At 54.6% G+C, this 6,641-nt stretch overlaps 1 long non-coding RNA gene across 1 annotated transcript; it reads right to left on the bottom strand.

Annotated features, from left to right (window-relative positions):
* Positions 1 to 1,858: 1,858 nt before the first annotated feature.
* On the bottom strand, positions 1,859 to 6,011 carry LOC121014868 (uncharacterized). Its single transcript, XR_005783471.1, has 3 exons — positions 4,075 to 6,011; positions 3,116 to 3,886; positions 1,859 to 2,554 (listed from the first exon to the last, which is right to left on the bottom strand). It is a non-coding gene; the product is annotated as an uncharacterized LOC121014868 (long non-coding RNA).
* Positions 6,012 to 6,641: the final 630 nt, after the last annotated feature.

Here is a 6,641-nt window from a genome sequence, read left to right as displayed (position 1 = left end):
AAAAAGTTAAAAATAGAACTACCTTATGACCCAGTCGTGACACTACTGGGCATTTACCCAAAGAAAATGAAAATACTAATTTGAAAAGGTCTGTGTACCGTTATGCCGACCACATTTTTTATAATAACCAAGATAGGGAAACAGCCCAAGTGTCCGTCGACTGAGAAGGGATAAAGACAATGGTGTATGTATACAATGGAATAGTATTCGAAAAGGAACGAAATCTTGCCATTTGCCATGACAGGGTTAGAGCTACAGAGTACTATGCTAAGTGAAATCGGAGAAAGACAAACACCATATGATTTCACTCATGTGTGGAATTTAAGAAACAAGACAAACGAACAAGCAAAGGAGAAAAGAGACAAACGAGAAACCAGACTCTTGAATACAGAGGACAAAGTGGTGGTCGCCAGAGGGCAGGTGGGTGGAGGTGGGGGGAACACAGATAAAGGGGGTTCAGAGCACGCTTATTACCGTGGGCACTGAGGAGTGCGGAGAACTGTTGAATGATTACATTATACACCTGAAACTAACAGAACACTGCATGATCACTATACTTGGACTATAAACAATAATAACGAAGTTTGAGGAGATGTGTAACTTCCAGGTAAGAGCTCAGCAGGGAGGGGGAGAGAACAAATATCTCCTCCCTGTGAGCTCCTGCGGGGGGTCCCCGTTTTCTGTTTTCTGCCCCAACCTGGAGGCAGAAGTAAGGGGTCCACCGACATAGCCATGCAGCACAGTGCTGGGTGAGGGAGCAGCGTGAACCTGGGCAGGGGAGAAGGGAGGCACCAGGACACCCCAGAGACACCTGGTCCCCCTGGAGAACACCTACCTCCCTGGAAAGGACGCTCCTTGGAAAACAGTGAATGAATCTACCTCCAAGGTGAACCTAAGAGCTCTTACTCAGAAGGACACAGTGCCCGGTGGACACAGGCACAGACCCAGAGTCCAGAAAGGAATTCTAGGGTGACAAGGACGGTTTTAGGGTGTGACAATGATTTGGGCCATTCTGTAGAGGCGCACGTATCCTCAGAGACCCAAACTTCAGGGTCGCGATCCCCTTATCCCCTCTCTCTCCAGCAGATTCTCTGAGGAAACCCGGGAACTTTGATTTAAAGCCAAATCTGAGAGGCGCGCCTGGGTGGCTTGGTCGGTTAAGCATCCGACTCTTGATTTCAGCTCAGGTCATGATCTCACGGTCTGTGAGATCAAGCCCCACGTTGGGCTCTGTGCTCACAGCATGTGGAGGCTGCTTGGGATTCTCTCTCTCTCTCTCTCTCTCTCTCTCTCTCTCTGTGCCCCTCCCCCGTTCTCTCTCTCTCTCCTTCTCTTTCAAAATAAACAGACATTTTAAAAATAAAACATAAAGCCGAATCTGAGATGATTCAGGGAGCCCAGCCACTTGCCCTGCTCTGTGCTGTGTTGCTGAATTTCTTCCTAAGGACCCCGAGGCTCCCCGCTGCAGCTCCTCTTCTGTACCACATCCAGAGCTGTAAGTGATGCAGGCCCCATAATTTGTGGGGTTCCGCTCCCCCACCGACCGCCCTGGAGGTGGTTTTCTTCCGAAACCACTTTCCTCTCCGGCTGGCACTCCACGCCCACAGAGAGGTGGGACTTGCCCTAGAAGGAGCTGCCACGAAGCACCTGGACCGTGTGGCTCCGCCCCCGAGCTGACGTGACCCAGGCCACCCGGCCCTTCGCCCGAGACTCCACCGAGCATGCGTGGCACTGCCCATCCAGGGAAAGCGAGGTCTGGACAGGCCACGGGTGAGCCTCCGCTGGGCCAGCGATCGGGTTAGAGTTGAGCACCACTTAACCAAAAACCAAAAAACGGGTTAGAGTTGAGCACCAAAACCAAAAACAGTCCTGCAGGAAAACTCATCCGGCCCGGCTCTCGGCCAGCCAGTTAAAAACGGACCCGGATCCCTCGGAGCCTCACGCAGATCACTTCTGCTAGTGAAACAAATATTTTTCCAGGTTTTCCTGTGTTTCCTCTGTTGCTGCTGGCCGGGGTGGCGGTGCCCTGAGAAGCAGCCGCAGAAGGCGGAGAACAAGTGGAGATTTGGAGCCGCAGCAAACACATGCCTGCCGAGCAGAGGGGGTCTGAGTCCAAACAGAAAGACAGAAGAGGGAGGGATCATGGGTGCCTCTGAGTCACAGACGGCTTGTGAGTGCCAGCTCACCGGCACACACACGTGCACACACACACACACACACACACACACCCGAAGAACGATTCCAAATTCGGAGGCTGGCATGTAGTGTTTGTTCCTACCCAGGAAGAAGGACCCGGGCAGCTAACGACTTACTTGGGAGAAACAACTTGACCACACAGGTTCACGGTCTCCACGTGGCAACCATCAACAGGCTTTACCCCTTCGAGAGTGTAATTATCACAAACTCGCCTTGCCTCCCCGACGACCTTCATCCCAGAGAGAGGCCCCCACACGAGGTGTTGGTGTAAGGTCGGGACGTTTAGGACTTAGGGAAGCCGGCCAAGAGCAGGCCACGGGACTGTAGGTCTGGAACGCCAGGGCCGGAGAAGTCAGGCCTGCACGGAAAGCAGAATCTTCTAGCACAAGGTTTGTCCCTCCCCCGGCATCCCAAAGACCCCTTGACTGGAACCACTCGGCGTGGTGCCGCCTCCCGCTGCCATGCGCCCCCCGCAAACCCTCAGGGGCCCTTCTAAGCTTGGGGCTGCTGGCCATTCTCAGAAACGGTGCCCTCCTCCTGCACAGAGCACCCCTGCAAACTGCCAGCCTGGCCTGGCTGCACCCGAGGCCCCAGCCCGGCTCCCGCATGCACGTAGGAAGCGATGCATGAACACCTCTCCTCTGCTGAACTCCGGGCTCCTCTGCTGAACGTGGGCTGCAATAGCTTTTTAGCCACGAGCCCTTGCTAGGCCGCCTTGTAAAGCACAGCAGATGTGCTCCAGTCAAAGAGGGAATGGGAGAAGACCCCCACGGACCCCCAGGCATCTGGGAAGCACAGTTAGAAAGTGCTGGGCTAGCAGATCCCTACAGGGCCCTGCAGTTCCGGAATGTTATGATCCTGGGCCTCCTTGGGGACCCCAGATCTAAAATGCCCGCCTCCCCACCATCCCGCCACCCACCGCACATGAAACAACACTCCGTTCGCTAGCTGTGCATTCCTTCTTTCCAGGTCATTCGGTTGCAGGCAATCTGAAGAACTAGCCATTGCTTCAGACTTCAGATGGCATCGCTGGGTTGATGAGTCGGCTCTATGCCAAAGGGGGCCGAGCTGTGATGGGGATCACCCCGGTCCAACTGAGCAATGTTAAAACAGCCGTTTTTAAATTTCAAAAGTGACGTGTGAATTTTATAGGCAACTGATACACCGTAGAGATACATTGCAAAGGTGGGGCAAGCATCCCCCCCTTTTCCCCTCCAAAGCCAAGGTCTTGAGATGAAGCGCTCCTTGCATGACAGACTGTGGCAGCTTGGGTGAGCCTGGCAATAACGAGGTGCAGGGGAGAGGGCTCTGGCCAGTCAGAGCCTTTCCCTGGGACTCCAAAAACATAGGGGAATGTGAATTTGAACACACGCTCCTCTCAGCTCCTGCTACCTTCCTGAAATAAAGGGTTCGCCCCCCACCGACCTCACAAGGCTGGGAACAAAACCATAAAAGATTCAGACACCCCCACCCCCCACCCCGTGAAGTATGATGGCGGAGCTCCCTTGGTAAGCCAGAAATGATCCGCATTGGGTCACAGTCTGAGCTTTCAAACCACCGGGGGACAGGGGGTGGTCTGAGGTCTCTTTAAGTTGCTTTCAGTCTAGCAGGACTGGCAAGAAGCTTCAAGTCTGGCGTCACACGGCTGTACAGACTGCTTGAACACTTCTGGTGACGGGGAGCTCCCTACCTAGTTTTGGAAGAAGATCCCTGTAATTAGGAAGTCCTCCCTTCCAGGGAGCCCAGACCCTCTTCCGCTGCTAGGCACACCCCTTGGGGCCTCAGCTGGGCTCCCCACGTGTGGAAGCATCCGGCGCGCCCAGGCGTTCCCTGCTCCCCACGCTGTGCCCGACACTTCACTGAGTGAAAAGTTCCCACCTTACATCAGAGAAACGTCCCGGCATTATGAGGACACGCGTGTCTTTCAGGCTGGACTTTCGCTCCTCTACTGGCCAGACCTTCTTCCCTTGGGCTCAGCTGGGCACGGTGTTTCATGGTGCACGTCCTGTTTGTGGACCAGGGGAAGCTGTGGTCTGCCACCAGACAATACATCAAAGGCGGCTTCTTTCCAAAGTGGGGACTGTCTTGTTACTATTCTGGAACAAATGCAACCTAGCATTCCAGAAGGAAATCTCAGCCTGAAGGGCCCTCTCCCTGCCTGAGATCTGCGCGCTTCCTCCCGGGGCCTGGTCTGCGTTCCATGCCTTTGTCAGACGCTCTTTCTCTTGGGGGAATCTGGGCACACAGGGCATCTCCCCTTCTTTCCCTGGAGGGTCCTTCCCCGGCCCCACGTTCTGACTGCGAGCTAAGTGAGGGTTGCAGAGGGCTCCCACTGAGCTGTCTGGCTGAGGGGCCCCCAGAGACCCTCCTTACAGGAAGCCTGGGGGCCTCGTGCCCGAAGAGGCTCCTGGCAGGACCAGGGGAACAGGTTAGCATCAGTCTGGCACCGTCTCTGCCTCTCTTACCCTTCCCACAAGCCAAGTGGACCACGCAGAAGGGCAGGCTCTTCTAGAAGGGACACGGGTCCCTGTCCTGCGGTACAGCAGACCCAAGGGCAGGAGACCAGAGACTGGCTGGAGCAGGGCTCACCCACGTCGGGGATGCAGCTGCGCTGGTGGGACCCTGTGCGCAGGGGACAGTGCACCCCCTGGAGAAGGCCAGCGATGGTGCCTGGGGTGACAAGGTCGCTCCAGAACCCACAGCACCTTGCCCCCTGCATGCCTCTTCTTCGTCCGGGGCCAGACGGCTGTGGCCCAGAATCTGGGAGGGCAGCTGCCCGGCTGGGCCCCACTCCCACGCTTCTGGGAACATTGCCCTCCACGCACGCGCTGTCCGTGACTGGTGCCCACAGCTCCTCCCAGTGTGGGGAAGGACACGGTGCCCGCTGGCTGCCTCCTTGGAAGCGGCTGCTGGCCGGAAATGAGGGCGGGGGGGGGCAGTCTGCATGAAGACCCAGGGAGGAGCAGCACCCACCGTCCTGCACGCCCGTCTCGAATGCCACCTGTCCGTGCAGAGCCCCCCCCACGCCGTTCTCTTTCGAGCCCTTACAGCAACAGGCTTCCCTGAGGGCTGTCACACGCATCCGGGAACGCTCCGTTGTCCTGGATGGGCAGACTGTCCGGCACAAAGAAAGTTCTCCAAACTATTTCCCGGACTGAGTTTCCAACAAGGAGCCCCCTGCCTGGGGACAGCTCTGGTATCTTCCGTCCCATGGAATCCACCAGCTGCTTCCATTGTCCTCTATAAGTGATGAGGCCACCCTGTCTGAAACCCCTGTCTCAGAGACAGGAGAGACGTTGGAGAATATAGTTGTTCCCACTCAAGATTATCGCAGGCTTTGGTGTCTTCGGGCCCAGAGAAATAACAGATGATCCCGTCCATAACTCTCTTCCAAGCGTTCCTTATATGGAAGGGAGACTCATCTTGTAGCCATAACTCAGCTTTATGTGGGTGCACTTTTTTTTTTAAGTTTTTACGCGTGTTCCCTTCCACAGAGACAGGGCTCGGGGTAGTGCTTCATACATCGAGAATAACGTGTTAGTAAATATTTTAGCGCATCGACCCTCCACAGTTAGGCACCTACCGTTGCTGTCTGTGAAACTTGGGATCTTTGATCAAGTGCCTTGGGCTGTTTGTCTTCTTCCCCCACCGCTGGGTGACCTGGACCGTATAAGTATTTAATCAAATTGTTCTGCATGGGAATTTCAAGTATGAATGACGTAATCTCCTGCATAAGAAAAACCACATTGACCTTGATCTTGCAGTCATGTCTCTGTCCTCTGGACCCCCGCACACTGCGCCCCCCCCCCCCACACACACACCCCGTCTGGAGAGAGCAAGCCGGGAGTCCTCTCAGGGAGGAAACTGCGAACGAATTGGATGTCTAAATAATGTCAAGGGTTCTCTGAGCCCTTCTATAAAGCACACCTTTCCCAGTGGCTGGAGAAACTCACAGGCAGCTAGGCCTAATCAGGCATACGCATCCATAAGTATCTTGTCCTCAAGCCAGCTTCTAAATTAACTGCAGTCGTGGGGGAAAAATGCGAGGAATTATGAACTATAAACAATGACACATAACCAAAACCAACGGGTAGGGCTTAAAGGGGTGAGTCGTGCTTTCTCCTAAAATTACGTTTGGAGTTCTGTGCAAACCTCTAGCTCAGCCACTCAGGGTCTTGCCTGAAATAGATTCCAGTCTTTGCCTCTTTGTCTCGGTGCTCCTGGCTTTGTCTCCAGGCCGCATGTGCGAGACAGGAAAAGGTCCACGTGGGCGCTGAGTGTGGGGGCGTGACCGCAAGGTCAGGGAGCAGTAGATTGTTCTTGTCCGGAGATGCTTCGCAAAAAGTTGGAAATGATTTTTGAGAGGTTCAGATGTCTTAAAAGAGGCATAATCTATTTTATTTAAAACAGTCTTGCAGGTCAAGCGATCCATCGATAGCTGTTCA

This window comes from Herpailurus yagouaroundi, unplaced genomic scaffold (genome assembly GCF_014898765.1).
Source record: "Herpailurus yagouaroundi ecotype Mexico unplaced genomic scaffold, PumYag 203, whole genome shotgun sequence".
Classification (NCBI taxonomy): Eukaryota; Metazoa; Chordata; class Mammalia; order Carnivora; family Felidae; genus Herpailurus; species Herpailurus yagouaroundi.
This window is presented reverse-complemented; position numbering and strand designations above follow the sequence as displayed.